Raw genomic sequence first — 13,890 nt, 5'->3', positions numbered from 1 at the left:
CCAACAGCCCGCTGGCCCACAACAGTTCAGACTCTCAGAGCTCAGCCTTCCTGTCCCCTCAGAGCACTTACCTCTACTGTGCTCAGTCACATGCATGATCATCTGAGTATCAGTGCCCGCCCTCACCCCCCCCCCCCCCCCCCCCGCACTGGAATGAGAGCTCCACAAAGTAGGAACAGGGTCTGTCCTGGTCCCCACTGTGTCCCTAGCCACACCCAGCAGAGGGCCAGGCCCAGAGCATTCGTTAATGCAAGGGAAGGGTGGCAAACAGAACCACAGCTTTTGAGCTCAAAATTCTGCCAAGTGAAGGTGAAGCAAAAAATCCTGCATTCATTTATTTCACAAATAGGGCACCCATGCTGTGTCAGTACTGCTTGGGTCACCGGGAAGGCAGCAGTGACCAAAACAGAACTCTCTTCCCTGGGGGAGCTTACAGGGATGGGGACGGGGATGGGGATGGAGGGTGGACAGGCATTAAAATAAGTAAGTAGGCAAATTATACAGTACTAGAGGCACGGTGCATGGATTCGTGCACCAGTGGAGTCCCTCAGCCTGGCCTGCGCCCTCTCACAATCTGGGACCCCTCGGGAGATGTTGGACTGCCAGTTTCGGCGCTATCCACGCAGGCCAGCCCAAGAGATGTAGCAGCACTGCTGTGGAGGCGCTTGCCAGCCATGAGCCCAGTGTCTGGCACCCTTTGGTCAGCTGAGTGGCACTCCCACTGTGGGAGCACACTGACCACCAGGAGGCAGCTCCTGCACTGAGCGTCTGCCCCCTGGTGGTCAGTGCGTGTCATAGCGGTCGTTTGGTTGCTTATAGGCTTTTATGTATAGAGATATCAGAAGTTGACAAATGCTATGGAGAAAAGCAGCACATAGAGGACTAGGCGTTGGGAAGGGGGTGAGGGTTTCTTATTTTGTATACAGTTATAAGGAAAGTCTCACTGAGATGGTGAAATCTACGCAGAAACCTGAAAGAGACTGGGAAGCCATGTGGAGACCTGGGAAAGAGTGTGCCAGGCCCAGGAGGAGCAGTGCCAAGGTGTGGTCTGCGTGAGACACAGTCAGGAGGTGGTGGAGCGGAGTGAGGCACATATGGCTACAGAGGAAGCTCGGGGCCTGGCTGGGCAGGAACTGGGAAGCCACTGTAAGGGCTGTGGCTATTTCTGGTAGAGAGATGGGGAACTGTTGGCTTGAGGAGGAGCCGCATATGGAATCCCCTGACCCCAGGGAGGCAGGGGCTGTATCACAGCCTTCTTCTTAGGAGTTGACCCCAGAAGAAGCCCTGTGCACTGGCCTGACACTCTCACCACCTGGCTCACTTGGCAACCATGAGGACATACACTCTACAGATAGGGAAACTGAGGCTGGGAAGGATTCAGTGAGTACCCAAGGCCAGGCAGCCAGGACACAACCAAGAAGACTGGATCATACTGTGCTAGCTGAGACTCTTCTACCTCCCTCTGCTCTCGCACCCAAGACACCAAGCCCTCCCACCTCCTAGCCAGCCCACCCTTACCATCCCTGACACCCTGAAGACCTGGGCTGTCCCTGACAAACACATGTACATATGTACTTATGCACGTACGCACACACAGACCTTGTTCCAAACACATGCACACGCGCGCACACACACACACACAGCCCCCAGCCTGGCTGAGGGGGTTCCTCCCTCACAGGAATTGCACCACAGCATCACCGGCTGCCTCCCTGGCCAGGAGCTCCGAGGCAGGGTCTGGTGGCCTGCGTCCCATCCCATCAACAGGACACCTGGGAGCAAACAAGCAGGGTTCCATCCACGGCTAGCATTTCCTGAGTACTCGCAACATGCCTGGTCTGGATTAATACCAACCCTCACAGCAACCCTGAGAGGTAGATGCTGTTACTATCCCCATCCTTTAGAAGAGGAAACTGAGACCCAGAGAGAACAAATCGCATGCCCAAGATCACGGGCGAGTGCAGGAGATGGCTGATTTAGCCAACAGAACTTTTTGTAATATGGCTGCTACGGAGCAGATGTGGCTGCTACGGAGCAGATGTTTGTGGGTGACCTGCTGCTCTCCCGTACTGCCAGCAGTATTGGAATAAACACTCATATATGATTTTTTTTAAATGTGGCTAGTACAACCAAAGAACTGAATTTTCACTTTTATTTAATTTTAATTATTTAAACTTTAAGTGGCCACACATGGCTAGTGGCTAACAGATTAGAGATGCAACTCTACAGAACCTCTGCTAATGAAGCAGCAGAGCCTGAAGGCAGGAGTGAGGGTGAGGTGAGGACCATGACGCTCACAGGCTGGAGGGGCCGAGGAGATGGACCCACGAAACGGCATCCCTCTTGAGTCCTGACACACTCAGCCCAGAGAGGGGAACAGGGCGCGGATGCCCAAACCCACACCTGGGTCCGGCTGATTCGCATCCTGACCACTACTTCCAGGCTGCATGAGTCACTCTGAATCTTAGCATCCTCATCTATGAAATGGGATCTTAATACAACCTGACTGAGGAGATGCATATGTTATTTCAAAAGATGTTTTTTCTTGCCTGGCCGGTATGGCTCAGTGATTGAGCGTCAACCTATGAACCAGGAGGTCATGGTTTGATTGCTGGTCAGGGCACATACCTGGATTTGTCTCGATCCCCAACAGAGGGCGTGCAGGAAGCAGCCAATCAATGATTCTCTTTCATCATTGATGTTTCTCCCTTCCTTTCTCTGAAATCGATAAGAACTTTTTTTTTAAGATGGTTTTTCTTAACAACCTAGGGTCATCATGGGGACCCAATGAGTCATGCTTCACCCACAGCTGGGGATGAGGCCAGCATTTTGGAAGACAGGCAGCAATTACACAAAGGCGAACTCCAAAATCAAGGGACTGTCTGAACCTCAGTTAGTCAGAGCTATGGAAGTGGCAGCTAGTGAATACTGTCACTAGTTGACTAGAAGAAATCATCCAGATGATTCACAACATGCCTATATTAACCCACTGAAAATACCATCTAAATCAGTGGTTCTCAACCTTGGCTGCACATTAGAATCACCTGGGAATCTTTTTAAAATCCTGATTTCTGGGCCTCATCCTCCGGAAAGTCTGTTTCTTTGTTACTAATGTTGTGGCCCCACCCCATACCAAAGAAACAGAATTTCCGGAGGATGAGGCCCAGAAATCAGGATTTTAAAAAGACTCCCAGGTGATTCTAATGTGCAGCCAAGGTTGAGAACCACTGATCTAAATGAAAACACAGTTTAAAAAGTAGACAACCTGCAAACACTATCCCAAATCACATGCTGAACACCTGCCGCAGCCACCCCCAGGTCTTTAGAAACCAGTTTGAGAAGCATGGCCCTAGGGGGCCCCAGACTGCACGCAGGACCTGTGCCCTGCCACCCTCCTCTCTTCTGCTCCAGCCACAGGAGCCTATGCTAAGTTTTACCACCACATCGAGATACCTTTCCCGTGCTGTCCCCTTGCCTGGCCCACTCCTTTGGGCTTTTATGTTCATGTCCTGATGCCTCCCCTCAGGAGCTTTCTCCAAGCTCCCCTCCTGCCAACCAAGGCCAGCTAGATCTCTGTTTCCTTCTGCAGCCATACCCACCGTGAGCACTCGAAAGGCAAATGCTACTTCTCTGCCCCCTCCACTAGACTGTGTGCCACTCCCTGGCATCCAAAAGTATACAGGGCACATAACAGGGACTCATAAACTACATGGTGAGAGAATGGAATATACAAATGACCAAAAACAGCCAAGGGCTGACACCAGAGGCCATTCAGGAATCAGACGCCAAGGCAGGGGGTGGGGAGTGCCTCCCACCCTCACCCCTCCCCCCTCGCTCTGGGGAAGGAAGGGACTGGCCGAGGCCAGGGCTCCATGAGCATAGGGGGTGGAGAGAGGCAGCCGCATCCATCTCCTAAGCAAGCATCAAATGGAGCAAATTCAGTCATTTCTGGGACAACTGAGGCCTACTTTGTGCCAGCTCTACCTAGGAGAAAAGAAAGCAAGATCACTAAAATGACAGAAACAACCCCAGAAACGGTGATCATGACATTGGTAGGAGGCAGAAGAGTCAGTCTTACTAAGGCAGACTTGACCCCAGCCAGATAGAGTTGGGTTCAAATTTTATGTCTGTCACCTATGAACACGTTGGGCAAATTCAATCACCTCCCTGGGCCTTCGTGTCCTCACCGGTGAAATGGGGAGAACACTGTGCTGAGCTCCCTGTTGTGGTGAGTACTGGTGAGGGCACAACATAAACCCTGGAGCAGTGCCTGGCTTAGAGGGGCCGCTCTGCTGGCTCTCAAAACGCAGGCTCCTGTGTAGTTTTCTGTGTCACAGATTCCTACCTACAAAATGGAGGTGACTACTGCCCACCTCACAGGTTACTATGTGTCTGAGCTAACATGCACAAAGTGCTCGGAGCCATGTCCGGCTGAGCAGGGGCTCAGCAATGGGTGTGATTAATTTTTCTGTATGGAGTCCTCCCTAGCAGGGAACCTCAGCTAACTGGCCTGCCATCCCCTCCCAAGGCTCCAAGCACAAACCACTCTCCCCACCAGCAAGCCCAGGCTGGTGCATCCAGAGCCCCCCCTCACAATCTCCACCAGCAGAGGCAGCAGCAGCAGCAGCAGCAGCTCGGATCCATCACGCACCTTCCCAGGAGGCCCGTGACGAGCACTCTAACACATTACAGCCCTGGCAGGAAGGGTCGCATTTCAGCGGAGCAAAATACACCTTAGAGCAGTGGTCCCCAACCTTTTTTTTGGCCACGCCCCACCTAAGCATCTCTAAAATCCTGATGCCCCCCTGTGACACACAATTCTTATTCAAAAAGTGAACTCCTATTCACATGGAGGAAGCCTAAAAGGCCATTAACTTTGTCTAAACAAACTTCGAAAGAACATGGCATCCATGAAAGAGAAAAATAAAAAAAGAAAGGATAGTTGAAGTACTGAGGAAGAAATCACTAAGAAATTGTTAAAAAAAGAATATAAAGTGATATGAAAAATAGCAAAGTTTCAAAACATATAATAGAGAACTGAAATGCATAAGTATGTCACAATATATATTTATATACTGTATATGAGGCCCCTAGAACCATAAGAAATGCAAAAAGTTCACTGTTAATAACTTGTTCTTGAATTGCCCCCCTTAAAAATCAAATTGCCCCCCCGGGGGGTCCCCCACGTTGGGAACCACTGCCTTAGCGAGATGAAGTAATGTCTCCAGGGATCCCCATCAGCCAAGGGGGGAGCCAGGAGGAGAGCGCACACCCAGGCTGGCTGCCCCCAGCCCAGACCACTTCACAATGAGCCACCAGATGAAGGCGACCTGAAACCAGGCTGGGAGAGGTTGGGGAGGGGGGCAAGGGAGTGGCAGCCACCCCAGTCCATTCGGAAAGGGCCCATGAGGTGACAGACCAAGACAGGCTTAGATTTCTGGCCTCACCCTTAGAGCATCTGTGGACGAGCTTCCTGGGCAGGACAGCTTCCTGCAGGGACCTCTGACATGCCGTCTCCCCTCAGGCCTGACTCGCTGTTCCCTGCTCCACGAGCCCAGCACAGCTGGGCCTTGCTGTGGGTGCCGAGTTGGCAGTGGGTCCTGCCCCCAAGGGGGCCAGGCTGAGGTCCCACCCCACCGCCCCTCCCACACCCGTTCCCTCTCTCCCTCCCTCCTGGTCCTGCTCCGAGGGCTGTCTCCCCAAGCTGGGCCTCTCACTGCTTGGCTGGTTGTCCAGAAGAGCCTGCCACGGAACCACCCCACCGTGCAGCCCAGAGGCCTGGTGGTTGGGAAGTCAAAGAGAGGCCCAGGAAGGGGTGTCCCTGGGTCCCCCAGAGGCTTGGAGACCAACTGCAGAGGACATACTTTCTCCATCCTCCCAATCCAAGGACATTCTGAGACCCCAAGCATGTGCTCTGAGGGGCTCTACTCCTTCCGGGAAGACACTGCAGAACGAGCCTGGGGAAAACAACAGCAAGGCTCCTGCTCACTGCGCTAAACCTTAGGTTTGAGGCTCAGGTGCAGAATTAGAAGCTCTCCTCACCCACCGTTACCAAGAGCCTTCCTGGGCTGGGAGCGCACGGTCCAAATTCAGAGGTTGGCCCCAATATTGCCAGCTTGGGGGACCCAGCACAAGTTACCGAGACTTTCCAGGCCTCAGTTCTCACCACTCTGAAGTAAGAATCATAGCTAATTCTTTTTTGGTCTGAGGGGTCCTCATTTAAGTCCTCCCATGGCTCCTTCACCACACACCAGTCCCTACCTACACGTCACCTCCTCCGGGAGGCCTTCCTTGATCATCCCAGCTAAAACATTCTATCAAAGAATAATAAAGAAAAAATTAAAAATGAAATCAATAAGTAAAACATACCAATATCCCCACACTCTCCTTCCCCTGACCCCCATTCTCTTTGCTTTCCTAACACTGATCGCCACTTAGTGTCCTATCACAGATTTGTTTGCTGGGCACCTGTCTCCACTAGAAGATAGGCCCACAAGGCCTGGTCTTCCAAGTTCGAGAGCAGCACCAGGAAGGGTGCAGGCCTCAAGCACAAGCTGAGTGGAGGCAGAATCAGCAGGTGTGGTTTTATCTGGTATTGCTATAGTTCTGCATCGTTACTTGATATTAGCCCAACTATCTGGGTTGGGGAGGGGTGGGCAGCTAATCAGCCTGTTGAGCCTCCCCGCATCTGTCCCTAAAGGGAACAGCCATGGGCCCTGGGGAACACAGTGTGAAAACCACAGAGGAGGGAGGCGACCGTCAGGCCTTCAGCATTTCTAAGACAATGATTCTACTCAAGGGGGAAGTAGGAGGCATGTGAAACTCCCTGACTGGCTCTAAAATCTATCCCTACCTCAGCCAGAAGCCCGAGAACCTCTCTTGTGACAAAAGGCACCTGGTAACACCCTAAATCTGACCAAGTTGCTCCTCAGGGCGGGCTGCAAGGCTCTGAATGACCTAGCCCCTGGCCTCCCCTCCCAAACCCTCCCTCACTCACCCTGCCCTGCACCTCACCAAGCTTGACCATCCTGGGACTGTTGCACTGTTGTCCCCCCCATAACAGCCTTGAGTTATGTCTGTTAATATGTCTGTCTCCTGTCAATCTCAGAGGTCTTCCTGACAGCCCATCTAAAGCACCAGTCACACCTGATTTTAATTCACTGCCTAGCCCCACTCTTTACCCTGCCCCTTGTTTAATTCACCAAGGGTTTGTCTCCCCTGACTCCATGGGGTAGGGCCTTTGTCAAGTACACCCTATATTTCCAACACCTGAAGCAATGCCTTTCCTCAGCTCCGCAATGCCTTCAGGATCAAATCCACGCTTCTCAACTAGACCTACCAGGCTCTACGAAGCCTGGCCCAAATCCATGAACACTTCTCCAACTCTCCCTACCCAACCTTCCACCTTACAGCCTTCAAAAAGCCTATTCCTCATCTGGGCCAAGGCCATTCCCACCACTCCTGATGGCTGTGGTGAAGATTCAATAAAAAACACATGTAAGAAAGAAGAGGACTTAGCAGAGGCCGACATCTGAAGAGAAGCTGGAATTTTTACTTCGAAGGGGCTCTGGGCAGCAACTATGTGGAAGACAGATGGGCCCAGGGCACTGCATTTGCCAGTTTTTAATGATTATTTGTCCCTCCCACTCCCAACCCTCATCTTGAAACCGAAGATGCTCATTTTGGCCAAGTCCTCCTCCTGATGTTATCTGACAAGGCTCTGTAACCTGAAAAGGGCCTTCAAAATTCCAGCAGAAATAATAAGACTTACAATTGCTAAGATATTCTAGGGCTCACCATGTGTCATATACTCTTCTTCGATGTTATTTGTAGGCTTACTGTAATGCCTTCCCAATTATCAATGCTTTCCACAAATTAACCCATTAAACCTTCACAACAACCGATCAGGGGAGAGTTTTCATCATCTTATGACACAGATGATGAAAAGGGTCAAAAGGGTTGAGAACCCGCTCAAGATCACACAACCAGCAAGTGAAAGGGCTGGATTTGAACCCTGTGCTCTGATTCACTTCAATGCAGCTCTTTATAGAGGTTACAGATCAAGACACCAGATTCCTGGATCCTAGCTGGGCCAAGCTGAAAGGCTGGCTAGCAGGGTGCCAGAAAGAACTGGGGGGCGGGGGCGGGGGGGGGGGGGAATGTTTGATGCCCTCAGTACTCCTGCCTAAGCATTTACACAGTACCAGGCACTCTTGGAGGAGCTTCTCATGAATTAACTTATTTAACCCTCACAATAGCCTGAGGTGGTTGCTGTTTTGAGCCCACTGCATAGAGATGAACACTGTGGCCCAAAGTCACACAGCCAGAACATGAAAGTGCCAGAACTTGCATACATGGCCACTACACCATCCTGTGTAGAGACCTCTAACAAGGTGCCCTGGTAGCTGGGTCACCCCCTGCATATCACTCTGTCTTTCCCCAGTTCCCAGCACATACTCTGCCCTGGGTTAATAAATGCTCTGGCTCAAATCTGAAGATGGACCAACTTCTACCAGCAAGCCAGGACTGCTGGACTGGCTGCCAACCGAGGTATTCACAGTAGCCCTAGGCTCTGCAGATGAGAGGAAGGAAATACCCACAGGTGCAGCTGGCAGGGTCCAGGGCAGGAGCTTGAGGTGACAGAGACCCACTCCAGCTTGGACCCAGTGAGCTAGGAGTACATGACACCAAGGACAAGCCGACAGGCATTCAAACCCCGGCTTGACCCCCTAGGTCTGATAGACCTAGGGCAAGGTAATTCCTCCTCTGAGCCCCAATTTCTGACTCTGCAAAATGGACAGAAACACCATATTCACCCCTGGGTGCAAATAAACCAATGTCCCAGTTACTTGTTGACAAGAGGTTCACTCTGAGGCCAAACAGGGCCAGGGATTCACATCCCAACGCTACCACTTCTGGCTGTGAGACCTGGGGCAACTCATTTCACTTCAGACCAAGTGTCTCAGTTTCCTCACCTGTAAAACAGGTATCACACTTCTCCTTACCTATAAGGATCTATAAAATGAGCACAGCCAATACCCAGCCATAGAAGTATTTTGAGATTTAAATTACATCATGTGTGTAAAAGTCCTGTCATATGCCAGACATACGGTGAATGTTCAATAAACATGGCTATTCACTAGCTCTGGAAATTATCTGCCTCTCTGTGCCTCAGTTTCCCCTTCTAAAATAGATCATAACAACAGTACCTATAGTTCTAAGATGTGAATATTCAGCCAGTTGATCCATGTGAAACATTTTGAACAGCATGTGGCACACAGAATGCTCTCAATAAATGTCAGCCGTCAATCTCATGGTTATTGTTTTTATTGCTGCTGTTATCCCCATCAGGCAAACCCTCTAAAACAGTGGTTCTCAACCTTCTGGCCCTTTAAATACAGTTCCTCATGTTGTGACCCAACCATAAAATTATTTTCGTTGCTACTTCATAACTGTAATGTTGCTACTGTTATGAATTGTAATGTAAATATCTGATATGCAGGATGGTCTTAGGCGACCCCTGTGAAAGGGTCGTTTGACCGCCAAAGGGGTCGCGACCCACAGGTTGAGAACCGCTGCTCTAAACTTAGCAGAAGGAAACCAGAGAAACTAACTCCTAGAGAAGAAAATTCTAGAGCCCCCAGGGCCTTGAGGCCTTGAACAGACTCAGCAACCATTCTCTCCCCTGAAACCACAATCCAGGAAAGCCCACCAGTTTGGAAGCTGATGCTGTGGACCTTCTGACCAGCTCATATTTGTTGGGTCGGTCAGGGACTGCAGCCTGCCTTCGGGAACTCCAGACCCAAGTGCAAAGATTACCAGGCAAGCCAAGGTCACAAGCTGGCCTGGAGAGAAGGGGCAGTGGCCTCCCATCTGCAGTTGGCTGCTCCAAGCACCCACCCAGCGGCCACAGTGAGAAAGCAGAGCTGTGGGGCGTTTAGCTGTCCCAAGTCCTTCAAAAGAGCAGTCTTCCTCCCTGGCTCGGGCTGGGCCAGGGGCACCCCAACACAAGTCCCCTTCGCTATGCAAAGAGGAACAGCTGGGAAAACAGCGCTCAGCCTCACTGCCACCTAATGGTGAGGCCAACTGTTATCACCTGGTGGGGAGCGTAAACATGATGGGCGCCTGGAATGCTAACCAGGGAGACACAGCCTCACTGAGGACAGAGGGGCTGCTGTCTGGGTGGTGCCTGGTTCCTTCACATCCACCATCAACCAAGGTCAGGCCCTAACTAAACTCCCCATGCTTGTGTGAGGCAGGAAAAGGGGACAAGGTTGAATGGCAGCCCATGGAGGACCCAAGTACTCCAGTCCCCGCCTCTTGCTGAGCCCAAGCGGCCTCCAGATCAGAGGAAGGGGGTCCTCAGAATCCCAAGGAGCAAGATGTCCCCAGCCACCTTGCCCTGGGAGAGAGGTGTCCCACCAAACTCCTTCCTCCAAAGTCTTAAGCGAGTCCAGGAGTACAGCTCCTGAAATCCAAGCTCAGTACCCCTTCTGCTCCCTAAATGGAGCCAAAAGCTCAGAAAACTTCCAACAGTGGCTTCTAAGCCATCTCCCACAACCATAGAAAGATCCAACTTGCCACAGAGGTGTCTGTCCCACACACCTTACCAGTAAAATAGCGTAATAATATGAAAGGGTTCTGGGGTAGACAGCAGTTGTGTCCATCCAGTTCCCCACAAAAACGTAAGTTCAATAAAGGCGGATCCTCCTCCAGCTCAGGGTAAACCCCAAGCCCCACCCACCAAACACAGGAGTAGAAGCCCCTCCTGATCACTAGCGTTACTATCCTCCCAAAACTCTCCCCTAACACCCACTGAGCCTGCCCCGTCCCTCACTCAAAGCCTCCACACATCACAGTCCTCCCACTTTCATGGACGTCTGTGTTCTCAGGATGGCTCCCCCGCAGCACCCAGTGGTATAACCCAGGCGGCACTACCAGGACCACACTTGGTACAGCTCCCTCCCCAAAAGCCCCCACCTCTCCCAACGCGTAACTGGAACTGTTCCCACGTCCCCGAGTAGGTACAGCCTCCTACGCTGGGTAAGGCGCGCCCCTTCAATGGCTTAGCGCTCGCCCACCAGGCACGCTCTCACTTCACACCCCACGAGTTCTACCCCAAGCCCACACATGCTAGGGCGCGCGTCCCTAGCCCTTCAGTGGTTCGGGCCTCGCACTTGGGTAGGCGGCCCCCCCCCCCCGCCGCTCCAATGGTACGACCCGCCGCCCCCGCCTCTGGCCCCTCAGGGCTAGAACTACCGCCCCCGCGCAGCTGCCCCACTCGGTCCCGGAAGGGGGGGCTCTAGGACCAAGATCCCCGCCCGGCAGGCACTGGTGGTACGGCCCAACGCGGCACTGAGGGGTGGGGGGGAACGGACGAGACCACCGCGGGGGGGGGGGGGCGTTGGGGACACGCACTGGCGCACTCACCTGTCACCGGCAGCCGCCCAGCCTCTCCGGCGGGGCTCTACTCCCGCCCATCGCCGCGCTGCGCTAGGTCCGCTCCTGCGTTTCCTGCCGACGGTGGCGGCTGTGGCAGCAGCAATGCCTTCTCCGAGCCAGACCCAACGACTCGCGCGGCGCGGCCCCCCCCGCCCCCTCCCCCGAGCCCCCGCTTACCGCCCCGTCCCACCCTCTGGCCGGAAATACCGCCTTCTCCCGCCACAACAGGAACTGACGTAAAAGCGAGAACTAGACTCGGAGAGCGCTAGAGCGCAAGCGCAAGGATAGGGAAGAGGCGGACTCAGAGCCGAGCGCCTTCGTACAATAGGCGAGTTTGGGCCGGTGTGCGTTAGGGATGTGCCTCGCGCAGGCGCCAGACGGAAAGAACGGGTAGGAATGAGCAGGCGCTGTAGCTCCGACTGACGCCCGCTTTCCCCAGAGGCTAGCCGCAGTGATGTTTCCCGGCAGCCCCTGCTCCTTATTTGCATAGGCTTTGATCTCGTTTTACGCGGCTCTCGCTTTTCTTCCTGGGTCCAAGGCTCTTAAAGAGCCCTCGACTTGGGGCCAGGAGAGGTTGCCTTTTCAGTATGTCCCTCGTGGTTGAGCTCAGGCTCTGAAACCACACAAACCCAGCTTTGCATTTTCTTGCTGGGCAGAAGGCTGCACTGTTTTTTCTGTGCCTCAGTATCCTCATCTGCAAAATGGAGACAATCATATCTGCATAACTGGGCTATTGGACTATTTTATGTTAACAATAGTTTATATCAATTAGACATTCTAGGACTCCAAAATATTCTTATCTGCTCATCACATATGCAATTAAATATGGGATATAACTTTTTTATGGGGGAACTTGAACCTACAAAGGCCTTAATCACCCTGCAAGAGAAGCGTTTTTTACAAAATTCTGACCCATTTATTAGCTGATGTACCAGACACCTGTCTAAGACATCTGACTCAGTCCCTTCTCTCGTATAGGCTGAATGGAGCATGTTAGATCGTGAATTTGTGTTCTAGTATACCACACTGCTTGGCAAGTATACATTGGTTAGGCATACTTCTCCTAGGAGGCCTGGTTGGGATTGAAGAATCCTGGGTTCACCTAAGTGTGAGAGTGTCTTGCACAAATCCTGCTCAGGGGTGAGCCTTAGATAAACCTAATGCTGGAACTAGGCCTTAACTATGGGTTTTCAGCTTGGAACTCACTGCTCTGTATTCCTAATTCATGGTGTTGCCCCATCACAGTGTCGATAACGCTGACCAATGCTTACACCACCACAGCCCTAACCATTTCAGTCTTACTGTCTGGTGACAGGTTTCTCTCCTTCACTGCACAGAGTCCCAAGACTGAAAAGACCAGGACAGTTTCAGTCATCACTGTGTACTTAGCAAAGGACCTGACACAGAGTGGGCCCTTGGGGAATAATTGTTTCAAGAATTAGCCCTTCTGCTCCAATCTGGACTCAAGGTTACTGTGGCCTACCCTCTTTGCTTCTCTGCTCACAGCCCATCCCCCTACCTCTCAGTCTTCTTGGGCAACTCAAATCCCAGCCCCTCCTAGGGCACAGGATGGATTATCTCACTGAAACCTCCAGTGCACTTGTGTCTAAACTGTTGGAGTCCTAGTAGTCAAAGGTAATGACTTTCAAACTATTTTAAGGCCTACTACAGACATATGTGTACTTACAGTATAATGAAACAAAAATCACCAAATACTACTTACCCTTATGAATGATGCTCTCTGATATTTCTTCCAGTGCTGTTTGAGACCCTGCTGAACTGATTTTCTGATCCACTATTGGCTCATGCCTTGCAGTTTGTAAAACCACTCGTCTAAAGGTGAATAGTTCACTGGCTTTGGAGATGGACAGGCCCTAGTTCTAATCATGCCTTTCCTATGTCCTTGTCAAAGTAACTTCACTTCTCTGGCCTTGCCAGTGTATCTCAGTGGATAGGGCACCGGCCTTCAATTCCTGGTTGGGGCATATGCCCTGGTTGCAGGCTTGATCCCCACTTAGGAGCATGCAGGAGGCAGCCGATCAAAGATTCTCTCTCATCATTGATGTTTCTATCTCTTTCTCTCTTCCTCCCTTCCTCTCTGAAATCAATAAAAAGTATATATTTAAAAATATATTTTTAAAAAATAACTTCACTTCTCTGAGCCTACCTTTCCTCATTGCAAAATATCAACAGAATTTATTTAGTAGTTGTTATGGGCCAGGTTCTCTTCTTAACATAGTCCTGCTGGTGCTATTCTGTTCCTATCAACATGATCTTGGAGGTTAGTGCAGCAGTACCCGTCCCAGGAGAAGTTAGGGATAGAGGTGGAATTTGAACCTGACAGTCTGATACAAGAACCTGTGATTTGCACTTATATCATGCAGAACGCTGGGAAGTATTGGCCCTACTCTTGTCCCCTGCGTGCTTTGGGAAACCACTTAATTATCATGC

The 13,890-nt window shown here is 51.6% G+C and overlaps 1 protein-coding gene across 1 annotated transcript in view; it reads right to left on the bottom strand.

Moving 5' to 3' along the window:
* AKT2 (AKT serine/threonine kinase 2) overlaps positions 1-11,589 on the bottom strand; it is a 53,323-nt gene extending 41,734 nt beyond the window's left edge. The window contains exon 1 of the mRNA XM_070398481.1: positions 11,428-11,589. The gene's annotated coding sequence lies outside the window, so the exon portion shown is untranslated. The remainder of the gene's footprint in view (positions 1-11,427) is intronic.
* Between the last annotated feature and the right edge of the window lie 2,301 nt (positions 11,590-13,890).

This window comes from Myotis yumanensis, unplaced genomic scaffold (assembly GCF_028538775.1).
Source record: "Myotis yumanensis isolate MYYU_CA2020_CCGP unplaced genomic scaffold, mMyoYum1.0.hap1 SCAF_18, whole genome shotgun sequence".
Lineage (NCBI taxonomy): Eukaryota > Metazoa > Chordata > Mammalia > Chiroptera > Vespertilionidae > Myotis > Myotis yumanensis.
This window is presented reverse-complemented; position numbering and strand designations above follow the sequence as displayed.